This window comes from Natrix helvetica (genome assembly GCF_964273705.1).
Source record: "Natrix helvetica genome assembly, chromosome: 2".
In the NCBI taxonomy this organism is placed as follows: Eukaryota; Metazoa; Chordata; class Lepidosauria; order Squamata; family Natricidae; genus Natrix; species Natrix helvetica.
In genome coordinates, this window is record NC_138552.1 from 172,917,960 (window position 1) to 172,931,489 (window position 13,530).

Here is a 13,530-nt window from a genome sequence, read left to right on the forward strand (position 1 = left end):
CAAGCTAGTGCAAATTAATTCGGTGCACTTCCAACTTTCTGCTAAAGATTTGCTTTGGGAAGAAAGCTTAAAAGAATTTTACCATATTTAATTCAAATTTACCTGTCTAGGGACTGCTCACTTACCCTATTCTATAACCAAATGAAATAATATACATTGCTATAGCAAGCAGAGAGCAGAACCTTTTCTTCCAGCTCTCTTCTAAGAACCAGAAATATATGTACCGATCTTAGACATTCTGTGCCTTCTAAGTAGGCCACCGTCACTGTTTAATGTCATAGTGGGCTATTGATAAACCTTTATACCTGCAGAAAGACTGAAAGTTCCTCTTTCAGAATCTGTTCTGTTGTGATAACACAAAAGAGCTTCTACTAAAATATTAGTCCATTTTAATTAATCAAATTAATTAATTTTCAGGGAAGGAAACCTTTGTACACTGTCATCATTTGGGGAACAGAAAAGACACCTAAAAGACAATGTCTTTGGGGGCAGTGCTTTTCTTTCCCTAATTTTTCCTCTTCTTCCTGTCAAAAAGAAAAATCCTCAGCAAAATGCCTTTATACAGTATATTGCGAATCATCTATTGTGCCAAGCAATAGGGGATCTTATTTAATCTGCTTAGGGGTAAGCATTTTGCAAAAGCTAATTGTAAGTATAAAATGCAGATGAAGCTAAGATTGCGCCAAATATGACAAATATTTGTTTTGCACTTGGCTCCTGATGTTTCATTAAAAATCTGCAAGGAGCAGAATTTGAATCACATCTTTTTAGTAAATTTGGACCCTAAATATTAAATAGATAGCCAATTGAATTTTTTTAAAAATGGATGTCAAACAACAATCAAACACAGACTCTGAAAATAAGTATTTTTTAAAAAGTTTTTAGGAAATTATATTTTTTCCTTCTACATCCTTCTACATTCCTTCTGCTACATCCTTTCCTTTATCCATCCATAAACAGGGTAAGAACAAAATTAAAAACTGAAAAATCTCTAAGGCTTAGTTCTGCATATTATAAATTGTTAGTTTAATCCATACTAAATACTGAAAGGATATTAAAGGAATTCACAAAGTTAATTGGTAATAATCCCCAAACTAAATAAGGATACCCAACAAGTGGTATTATATATTTCTATTGCATTGCTAAATCACAATAAAAACAAAATACTGCACTTACGGCCAAATAGTTAACCACATTTATTAGCTATAATTACTAATGCAATTCAAACAGGGTTTGTTCCTAACAGAACTATATAGATGATTCATTCTGAAGAGTGTTACATAAAATGTATTATGCAAGGCATACTGAATTTCCACAAGTCTGCATTTTACATAGGTTTTTGAAATATTTTATATGATTGAAAATGTTTTTTTGAGTTGCTAGTTATTAGAAATGGAATTTTGTGACCAATTTATTCTACAAGCAATTAGTCAATAATAAATATTAATCTGAAATATTAAAGTAAATTTAAGCATTTTGTATTATTAGAATGATTCAATTACCATGGATATAAGAAGAAATGGCATTTGTCTTTTCTTTAGTTAGAGTTAAGCTATTTTATCTGGATGCTAAGCAGCTAATTAAAGCTTTATAAAACCCTGTTTAAAACTATTCATTAAAAAAATGGATAAAATGAAAACATATTTGGATTTCTAAACTCTTGGGTTTCTCTTATGTTATTGGGTTGTGTTTTTTTTTTTGCTCCTTCACTCTACACGTATGAGAATAAATTTGATCAATTCAAGAAATTTATTTTAAATATTGTTATGCCTCCCCATCTTAAGAGCGCAACTCTAGGCATCTCATAGCAACAATAAAAGCCAGAGAACAATTAGAACAATACAACTGGGAGAATGGAGCCAATGACCTAATTATAGAGAATAAACCTCTGAATTTCTTTTGCAGGTGGAATGAAAAACTCCAAACTATTTTCAGACAAAGCAAATCATTTTTTAAAACAAATCATACCATTGTTTTGTATAATATTTTAAAATTAATTAAAGTTTCTTTGAAAAAAAAATTGGAAATCAGATATAGGCTTAGAAGTTGTTAACTTTTTCAAATGTTGTGTGATCACCATTTTAGCAAATTATCAAGTCATGACAAAGAGTGCCTTATCAGTAGCATTAAATTCCATTAAACTAATTTTAATCTCTCTACGATGTTATGGTCAGAATATAAACAAATTGGCACGTGTTTTCATTTTTGGCTGGTGATGTCCAATCAGCCACATTTTTTAGTTAAAGGTTTTGATTGAAATAGAAAATTACACAACAGCCTTTTTTAAAGGAACCCAAATGGATTTACTCCCTGTATTTCCTACAAAATTTAAATAGCTAGCATAAAAATTGAGCACTAGCATCCAGAATTGTTATTGCAAAGCACCGAAGACACAAATATCATTGCTGCAATGGTATATAGGTAAAGGTAAAGGTTCCCCTTGCACATATGTCTAATCGGTCCCAACTCTAGGGGGCGGTGCTTGTTAGTGACATAGAAAAGCAGACGCAGACAGGAGTAAGGCTGTGATGGGAAGGCACCCACCCTGAGTATCTCTACAGTGCTCCCTTTTATTGTCAAGCTTCTCAGAATAGCAAAAGCTCATTGGAAAGAAAATCCACTTGGCAACTACTGATTGGTTTACAGATACATGCTTTCCTCATGGACACCTCATGGACACTTCATGATATAGATACGTGACCCATATGTTTATAAATTAATCTCTTACTGCATGCAACGTGCAAATTCCATCATCTCTTCTTGTAAGCAAAAGATTAAGAGTAAGGAATGTAGACTTTGACTGAATAATCAGCGTGGTTTGCCAGCTACTGAGTAACCAATTAACTCCACATTTCCTCCTTTCTTTTATTTTAATTCATTTTGTTTTAGCAATTTGTACGCATACATTGCGTTGCGTCTGTGAGGTCAAATTCTGGGCCGAAACATTGTTATTAATGTAGGTGCACATTGAATGCAGCAACATCAACAAATTAAACCAATTATTACCATGATTACAATGCATACAAATTCAACAGTCAGTTCTGTTAATCATTTTTGAAACATTTTGAATATCCCACAGAAGGCGATTTTGGTCCCAAAGTCTTTGTTCTGGAATGCCTTCCTGTGGAGATAGCGTTGCCAAAGTTGCAGGGAAAAGATATGTAAAGAGTATGCACAGCACAATAATGAGAGAATTCACATTTAAGCAAGAAAAAGCAGCCACTAAAAAGTTCTCTGGTGTTGGCTCCATATTTTGATCTTGCAAAAGCTGACTGGTTTGAGCAGACAAAGCCTTAATTTGTCCCCAAGTTGGATTATGTTTCTTCCAAGATGCCCGGTCTCGATCCGTTTGAGGATTCTGCAGACTGAGGGAGAAGTTGGGTATCGGATTTTCCAATCTTTCGTGCCACGACATCTTTCCAAGGTTTTACACACCACGCTGGAATCCATACGGGTCCTGTTGGAGCAAGCACAGCAGTATATTCTTGTCCCCATGTTAACAAAGGAAACGGACCATGCCATTCAGGATTAGGTAACAATCTATACTTGTGGCTGAGGATGACTTGTTCTATGGCCCAAGTGATTATCCACTGGAGTAGATAATTTTTTAATATTTTTTATATTAAGATGATTTAATGTAAATAGAACTTTGTTCAGCCATTCTTGTTTCCCAGGAAGGCCTACCCCGTAGAATTATAGGGAATGCCAAAAATGTGTTTAACTTGCCATTTCTCACAAAATTCAGCAAAGATTTTACTACAATATGCCCTATGAGTATTTTACATCGCTCTCTTCCCTTGAATAGTAGTTCTGCATACATGTGAGCTGGTGTACTAATTGTATGTCCTGGACTATGTGAAAGATATAACCACTCTATAATTAATAAAGAACTTTTAGTCTTGCCCTGTAGGATGATTTCTTGAGCTATGACAGCTGTAGGTTGTTTCTGAGTGGGAATGAAAATGATGGTTAAAGGTGTGTTGTCCTGACTTCTATCAACCCAAACTAATTTTAATGCGTTGTTTATTTGGTCAATTCCTTCTGCACTGCTGTCAATTGTATTAAATCAGAAGGATTATCTCTTAGTTTTAATGCACCAAATAAAGGGCTAAGTATACTGGTAGGAAGACCCACATATGGGCGTAACCAGTTAATTGAACCTAAAAGCTGTTGTAATTTAACGTACGACAATGTATCCTCTATTTTTAATTGAGGAATTTGTGGGTGTGAATAAGTCTGTAATAGCTTATGACCTAAATAAAGAAAAGGTTCTTTAACATGTACCTTTTCTGGTGCTATTTGCAATCCGTAAACTGCAAGATCTTGAGTCAATTCAGGTAACCAATTTAAAGGAATCTTTGGTGCCGCTACTAAAATATCATCCATGTAATGATAAACTACAGCTTGAGGATATCTTTTCCTAAAAGGTTCTAAAGCTCTAGATACAAAGTGCTGAGATAACGTTGGACTATTCAACATACCTTGAGGTAAAACTGTCCATTGATATCTTTCCGTTGGCTTTTCTGAATTTTTAACTGGGACAGTAAAGGCAAAAAGAGGTTTGTCCTTTTTTGCATTTGGGACAAACTGTTTGTGGTCTGGCACCTTGCCCCCCCCCCCCCCCCCCCGGGCCCGTTGCCTTTATAAGCGCCTCCACCTGGAGCTTGGCATTGCTGTTTAAAATGTCCAGGTTTTTTTTTGCAATTAAAACAATTTCCTTTGGGCGTGCCCTTTTTGTAATGCAGCTGCTAATGCATCCATTTGAAATGCATTTGTGCCTATGTCTGAACATGCCTTCAGCATGTCCGCTAAAGTATATTCTCCTTTATTTATAATAGACATCAAAGCTTTACAACAGTCTGCATTAGCATGTTTATAAGCTAGTTGTTTCATCAATTCCCCACTAGCTTCTTCATTGGATAGCTATTTGTCTGAAATGGTATAGGGTTTCCTGCCTAGGCAGGGGGTTGGACTAGAAGACCTCCAAGGTCCCTTCCAACTCTGCTATTGTATTATTGTATTATTATCTATTTGCCATTGGATGGCTTCTTGTAATTTATCAATAAAATCAGAATAAGCCTCTCCTGCATCCTGACATATGGATGAAAAAGATTTACTAGGTTTTCCTGACACTGGTACTCTCTGAAAGGCCTTTATGACACATCGTCCTACAACGGGGTAGGCTTATGGAGGTGTTCCTGCAGCTTGTTGTTCTATGCTAGAAAAATTTCCAACTCCATATATTTGATCTGGTATGAACTGCCCACCTGAATTGTTCCTTTCCTTTGTTCTTCTTGAAATCCTGCTCAGACCGAACCCATTGATCCTTGTGAAGAACCACTTAATATGGGAGCATTCAGGGAACTAACTTCCCCCGGCTTCAACGTAGTTGGTGCCGGCAAAGCTAGTTGCATATATGGAGGGGGAGCAAATCTCTCCTCTGGGATTAAAGAGAGCAGTGGGGACGGTGCCTTGAGTTTATGAGTCCTCACCTTCTCTATTATATCCTAACATTTTTGCCACAACAATAAATGTTGAATAGGAGTCCATATTCCAATTTTTATCCAGTCCCCTAATTCCCAAGTTCCTGCCTCGGGATACCAGGGACATTGACAACCTATTTCACCTACTAAGTTTTCTAACTCATGTAGACTAACTCCTGTCACCTCATTATATTTAAGTAATTTCTGCAGCTCTTTAGCATGAACCTTCTGCGGAGCTGACAATCCCCTCCCCCCCCCATACTCACGAAATATTGGGAGCGAAGTTTGCTGTGGTGCACCTGGGCTCGTCCGGCCGAATGAGTATGAGGGAATCACGTCGGGGTCACCAGATGTTGGTAACGTAGAAAAGCAGACGCAGACAGGAGTAAGGTTGTGATGGGAAGGCACCCACCCTGAGTATCTCTCCAGCGCTCCCTTTTATTATCAAGCTTCTCAGAATAGCAAAAGCTCATTGGAAAGAAAATCCACTTGGCAACTACTGATTGGTTTACAGATACATGCTTTCCTCATGGACACCTCATGGACACTTCATGATATAGATACGTGACCCATATGTTTATAAGTTAATCTCTTACTGCATGCAACGTGCAAATTTCATCGTCTCTTCTTGTAAGCAAAGGATTAAGAGTAAGGAATGTGGACTTAGACTGATTAATCAGTGTGGTTTGCCAGCTACTGAATAACCAATTAACTCCACAGGTGCTCATCTCCATTTCATAGCCTAAGAGCCAGCTCTGTCCAAAGACGTCACCATGGTCATGTGGCTAGCATGATTAATGCAAAAGGCGCACAAAACGCGGTTACTTTCCCACCAAAGTGGTCCCTATTTTTCTACTTGGAATTTTACGTGCTTTCAAACTGCTAGGTTGGCAGAAGCTGGGACAATTAATGGGAGCTCAATGGTATATAGACAACTTTAAAAAGAAGTTGATTTTATTTTTCAAAAAAATGTCTTACAAGCTAGATTTTTTTTTGAACAGAGAAATCAATCCATCAGTTTATTACAGTCTTAGACCAGAGATCATAACAAATAAAAATGCTCAGTGAATATACAATTAAAATTCTAGTGTAAAATAATAAATAACAACTAAAATCTATAATAAAATCTAGTCTGTCAATTATACATGGTCTAACTATAAAAGAAATATAGATGCTAGTTCAGCAAAATGCTATAATTTGTGTCTCAACAGATTCTGTTTTGAAAAGTTCTGCACATCCACATCCAACCCAGGAAATCGTTCCAACATGGAGATGCTCTTAAGAAACCAATTATTCAAATTGTCTCCGCACAGAGCTAAATATAGTGAATCTTGACTGAGTAGGAAGCTCATTTTACTTGCACAGTGTTGATTGGCAGTGTGGGTGTCCCAAATATTTACCATACATGTCTCTCACAGAGGAACTAGATATAAATGAATTTTAACAGACGTTCAGCAATCCCTATAATGTTAGTTAAAGTACAACAATGCATAGGATGATTATCTTAATATGTCAGCAGGGTTATAGATGAAGATGTAAATATAAATGATATAGATGTAGATATGTAGATACAGACCCACCTGTTCCAACTAGCTGGCCTAGTTGATTCATAGTCCCACTTTCAACCTCCTGGCAAACACCTTACTTCGGGGTAATTTTTTTAAGGGTGATTTTTAATTGTTATTTGAATTTTAATTTATTATTGTACAGTGCATATCTTACCTCCTCCGTCTATCTATGTATATCTATCCATGTATATCTATATTTTTTGTATTTACATTGTTTTAATATGACTGTACACCGCCCCGAGTCCTGTTTAGGAAAGGGTGCGGTCTATAAATTAAAGTTATTATTATTATTAAGTGTAATCACACAGACACATATGCACGCATATGCATTCCCTCTCCAAGCTTCTTAAGGCAAAACATAACTGTAACACATAATGAAGGCTCAATGTTAATAATAATAATAATAATAATAATAATAATAATAATAATAATAATAATAATAATAATAATAATAATAATAATAATAATAATAATAATAATTTAATTTGTTAGCCGCTCCCTCTCTGCAAGGGAGTCGGGGCGGCGTACAATAAAAATATACATACATAAATATAAACATAAAGATACACACATATACATACATATACATACATGCATGGAGGAAGTCATAATTAAATATACATTACATTAATAATAATAAAAATTAGCCATTAAAAAATACCCCGAAATAATAATACAATTTAAAAAGGACTGTCAGGAGGAATAGGATAAACTACGGTTGAGCCAGGCCAGATAATTGAAAGATAATGTTGTTCTTTAGTTCTAATTGTATGCAGATTCTGACATAATGGTTTCTCTATAACAGTGGTCCTCAACCTTTTCTTCACCATGGACCCCCTTTAAATACCTTTTGTGGCCAAGGACCCCCTAAGATCAGGGGTGGGTTCCGGCAGGCACTACTGCCAGTTCACTCTTGTGCGTGCTGTGCGTGCATGCACATGCCTATGGCACCGCTCAGAGAACCAGTTCAGGGGCGTGGCAGGCTTGGGTCACTGCTAGTTCCAGCGACCCAGGCCGCCAAACCACTACCAGTTCAGCCGAACCGGTCTGAACCAGTAGGAACCCACCACTGCCTAAGACTTAACTGTAGAGCACAGGTTGAGAACCACTGCTTATGTTTCTCTGTTACATCAGTGGAGCAAAACTGAAAAGGAAAGGAAACTGATAGTTCATGTGGCCTTATCTCACTATTGCGCTGGCTGGAAATTTCAGACTAGCACTAAAGAATCAATAGGAAGGGCCATTTAACATATGAATGAATTAAATGTTTTAGTATATTTTAATACATTAAGGAGCAATCTACAAAGGGTTTATCTGCACAGCAGAAATTCAGAAAAATTCAATCACTTACACTAGGTAGTGGGATTTTCTTGTAAGAAATTAAGGTGTGCTAATCCTTTAGATATAAAATTACAAGAGCAAACTAAAAGAAACACGAAAATCCAGAAAATGAAAAGTAAAAAGAATAGTTCAACCCACTGGTCGTGTCATTTGACATTATTGGAATTTGTTTTGTTCTGTTGTTAAAAAAACAACAACCCTCCTCCTCTCACCATAAAATATTTGCTCAGCCCTGACCTAAGACACTGAGCAATATTTCTTCAGAGCAGAATCTTCCTTCTTTCCTTTCCTTTTTTTTAAAAAGGAGCTGTACTTTCAATTGAGCAAAGCTGGGACCCGTGACTCTGCTTGTTGGTTTCACTCATCACAAACCAAGACAACAAAGAAGAGTTATTTCATCCGGAAGGGAAGAGTTAAATCATTCCTGTGACTTTTGAACCATGGCTCTTACTGCTGTGCAGAAGTATTATCCTGTGTGTGGTGAACAGAAGACACCAGCCTCCTTGTGAAAAAGCCAGAGAGCAAAATATGAATGTCTGTGCTGCCTGCTGAGCTAAAAAATACTGCAATGAAGAAAAGGCAGATGTATTGGATGGAGGAAAAGGTTGAGGGCAGATGCTGAAGGACTATTATGAGAAACCTGCAGAGAAACACCTGCTGGGTGACTCTTACGAGGCTTGTATGAACAGACTACCCCACCTTTCTTTAGGGCCTGACTTGAACTCAGTCCATTACCTGGGGAGAGAAGAGAGTTGGTTCCTCAAGTTGGAAAGTCTTCCTTCGAGGAGAGACGTGGGGAAAGAGACTACACAAGTAAGAGGTTGACTATATTCCTACAATCTAGGATACAAGGTTTATTGAGTTTCTAGGTGCAAGAAGGGGAGAACAAGCCTCAAACACTTGCTGCCAGAACAAACTAACTCCTCGGTTAGATCAGGCGTGAAATCCAACAGGTTCTGACGGGTTCTGGAGATCCAGTAGCGGAGATTTTGAGTAGTTCGCAGAACTGGTAGCGGAAATTTTGAGTAGTTCGGAGAACCGGTAAATACCACCTCTGGCTGGCCCCAGAGTGGGTTGGGGATGGAGATTTTGCAATATCATTCCCCTGGAATGTGGTGGGAATGGAGATTTTGCAGTATCCTTCCCCGGCCATGCCCACCAAGCCACGCCCACAGAACTGGTAGTAAAAAAAAATTAATTTCACCACTGGGTTAGATGTTTTATTTTGAATTTTACTTTGAATCCTTGGTTTGGACTGCTGAAGCTCCAAGGGTGTTTTTGTTTTCAACCCCTTATTCATGGATGTTCAAAGGACTGGAGGGGAGGGGGAATAAACTTCCACAGGTTCTCTACATCTAAAGTTAATAACTTTGGTTACATGGATCAGTGGGAGAATATGGGGTTGGAAGGACTGACGTTCACAGTATGCTACAGTCTTCAAAATATTTTTTTTTATAAAATTGGGTATTATTGGTATATGTCACCAGGAAAACTGTCTAGAACTACAGCCTCCAACTTTTGGGGGCTCCAGGACCGGTTCCTTGGAGAGATGTTTTCTGTGGACCAGAGGGGGCTTGGTTCTGTGTGCTGCCTTCATCCCAGGGATGGGGTTTCACTTGTTTGTGTGGACCGGTTTCTGGAATGCCGTGGACCGGTGCTGGTTGTCCAAACCTATGCTGGGAATGTAACCAACAAGAAGGGGCATTTTATTATGTTAGGTGGAGAGGTTAAAAAAATCAGAACATTTTGGATGCAATTGCATACAATAATATAAAAGATTAAAGAAAACATAGAGCATACATTAAAAAAAAATTTTTTTTAATGTTCTGTATTATTAATACAATACAATACAATACAATACAATAGTAGAGTTGGAAGGGACCTTGGAGGTCTTCTAGTCCAACCCCCTGCCTAGGCAGGAAACCCTATACCGTTTCAGACAAATGGTTATCCAACATCTTCTTAAAGACTTCCAGTGTTGGGGCATTCATAACTTCTGGAGGCAAGCTGTTCCACTGATTAATTGTTCTCACTGTCAGGAAATTTCTCCTCAGTTCTAAGTTGCTTCTCTCCTTGATTAGTTTCCACCCATTGCTTCTTGTTCTACCCTCAGGTGCTTTGGAGAATAGTTTGACTCCCTCTTCTTTGTGGCAACCTCTGAGATATTGGAATAATGCTATCATGTCTCCCCTAGTCCTTCTTTCTCTTAAGCTAAACATACCCAGTTCCTGCAACCGTTCTTCATATGTTGTATGTTGTACAACATATGTTGTACATATGTTGTACATATGTTGTATGTAACTGAGTCTTCCAGCATAGGTTCTTCAATGAAACCCGAACAAAGTTTCAGTATAAAACAACTTAAGTGTATGAAGTGCTGCCCAGTCATATTGCAGAGGTCTGTGAAGCTTCCATCCATAACTTGATGCTCTGTTTTCCAGTGCTAAAAAAAGCTGTTCCAGATATTCAGAGGGAAAAAAGAACAGTACTAGATAATAAAAACCATTGGAGAACCAGGGATACCAATTTGGTATATGAACAAAGTTCTCTTAAGAATATGAGAGAGAGAAATATAGAAGAACTAATTTTAAGAAGTAAGAGTTTTCTTCTACATTTCAGTAATGCTACATTTCCCTTAAATAGGTAGATTTTTTTAAAAATAACCCATTAATCACAATCAGTTTAATAAAAAGAAAGAAAAGGAGAGTAGCCCTTTGCATCGTGGCTTCTGCAGCCGAATGAATACATTCTAAAAATAAGTTTGGATGGTATTGATCCCATTCAGAATACTTTAATTGTGCACTATTAGCCTCATTTGGAAAGTTTCCCTTTTTTTGTATCCACCCACATTTGAATCCAGAGGTGAAAGTTTTTACAATACTCATCAATTATTTTAATAGCCTATTTTTCAAATTGCACACTAAAAATATAAGGCCTGAAATCTCTGCTAATAGGCTTACTATACCCAAGTGGTAGAATGATTGATATAACTTTTTTGACAGACGCAACTGGATACTGTTGAGCGCTGTAATCAAGAATTAAATTTTCATTTAAAATGAATGAATAAAGAACTGATAAAAAATGATAAAGAACTGCTGGCTTCTTAGATAGCTAAGAAGGAAGCAGACAAATAAGGAAGAATACCCCATAAATCTAACCTGTAGGCAAAATTAAGTCCAACAATTAAATGATTTCCCAAATGTGATAAAAATGATTGCTCAGTTTGATGCACTAATGAATCACAACTCCAGAATGAATACCTAGTGTCACATAATGTATGGATTGATAGCAAATATTGATATTAAGAAGGGATTTGCAGAAGCACATGATTAAAAGATAGGGCTTCAAAATATGCAATGTAGTACACAGAACATTGTATATTAACTATCGTACATGTAGTACATAAAGATTCTGGTTTGTGATAGAAAGTGCTTACTTTAGCATATTATCTTCGTCAGAAGGTGGCAATGAAGAAGTTATTATTGTTGGCTCTCCTGAACTTACCAAAAGCTCTGATACAGTTGAGTGTTGCATCTTGTTGGGATGATGCCTGAAGGACCATTTTATGGTAGTCTTCCTCCATTTTTGCAGATAGGTCTTAAAAAGTAATGCTAGGGTCTCCTGCTTGTCAAAACCAGGGGTGAAATTTAGCAGATTCTGACAGGTTCTGGAGAAACGGTAGCGGAAATTTTGAGTAGTTCAGAGAACCAGCAAATACCACCTCTGGCTGGCCCCAGAGTGGGGAGGGAATGGGGATATTGCAATATCCTTCCTCTGCCATGCCCAACAAGCTGGTAGTACAGAACCGGTAGTAAAAAAAAATGAATTTCACCACTGGTCAAAACTGTCCTCTAGGATTCATGCTGTTTTTAATATAGAGTACTTAAAACTGGGACAATGATGCCAAGATAGCAGTGGTGGGTTCCTGCTGGATCGCACCGGATCGCGCGCGCTCCCTTTCAGCGCTCCACCTGACTCGCGCGCTCCCGCTCCGCTGAGGAAACATCTCCGTTCCCAGCCGAGTTGGTGGAGCGCAGGCAGGCGTCGTTGCTTCGCCAGGGCCAGGCAAAACTGTACTTCCGGTTTCAGCGCCGGAAGGGAGCGCGCGAGCCAGGTGTAGCGCTGAAAGAGAGCGCGAGAGCCAGGTGGAGCGCTGAAAGGGAGCGCGCGAGCCAGGTGGAGCGCTGAAAGGGAGCGCGCGCGATCCGGTGCGATCCGGGAGGAACCCACCACTGCAAGATAGGAATAAGACCCTGCAAGAAAAACAGATGTCAACTTTGCCCCCTCATGTCCCCAAAGTGCTTTTTCAAAAGAACTGAAGAAACTTCCTAAATGAGAAGCAAAACATCTTCAAGGAAAAACAAATTCCAGTTGCCTTTTTGAAAAAGTACCTTTGGAACAACCATAACCTGGATGACTGAGAATCTCCATAGATATTTTCCCCTTACCTATAGCAACAGCACTCTTCACAAGCCTCAACATTACATCTTCACACACTCTTCTTCCAATGTGATATAACCACCAGCAATGCTCCTCTGGTTTCGACACAGGGCAAAAGTGACAAACTGCTCACTAATGGACATCGTTTGAAATCAGGATTCAAAAGAAGGCAAAATCATACCAGAGCATATCAAACTCACAGCACTCTCCATAACAGACCTCAAAGTGACAGCTTCAGAAAAGAACTTGAAGTGGGCCACTGAGCAGGTTATTGTTGAGCTCACACATTTCAAAAGGTTTCAGGCCATCTCAGAAGTTTTCCACAACCATAATGGGTTTTTAACATATTACAAGCGTTAATTGATAATGTAGTTGTAATGTGTCTCACATGTAACCTACAACTATACAACCAACCTATTTTGCCCTCCCTTTCCCCTTCTTCCTCCTTTAACCCATTTTAAATCCGACATCAATCTCTAGCCACTCTGTGCATCTGATGAAGTGAACTGCATCCCACAGACTCTTGTGTCGTTTCATAAAATGGGTTAGTTAAAAGTGGTGCTATTTCAAGATGATCTTTCTGACATAGTTTAAAGATGTTGTTTGGTTTTGAATTAGTGTTTGGAAGAAATGAAAACTGCTTGAAAGCGAGCAGCCTAAAATTAAAAACAAATCAAAACAAATGCTATTGATTCTTT

The 13,530-nt window shown here is 38.0% G+C and overlaps 1 long non-coding RNA gene across 1 annotated transcript; it reads right to left on the minus strand.

Annotated features, from left to right (window-relative positions):
- Positions 1-3,416: 3,416 nt before the first annotated feature.
- On the minus strand, positions 3,417-5,867 carry LOC309388381. Its single transcript, XR_014174769.1, has 3 exons — positions 5,750-5,867; positions 4,482-4,535; positions 3,417-3,457 (listed from the first exon to the last, which is right to left on the minus strand). It is a non-coding gene; the product is annotated as an uncharacterized lncRNA (long non-coding RNA).
- Positions 5,868-13,530: the final 7,663 nt, after the last annotated feature.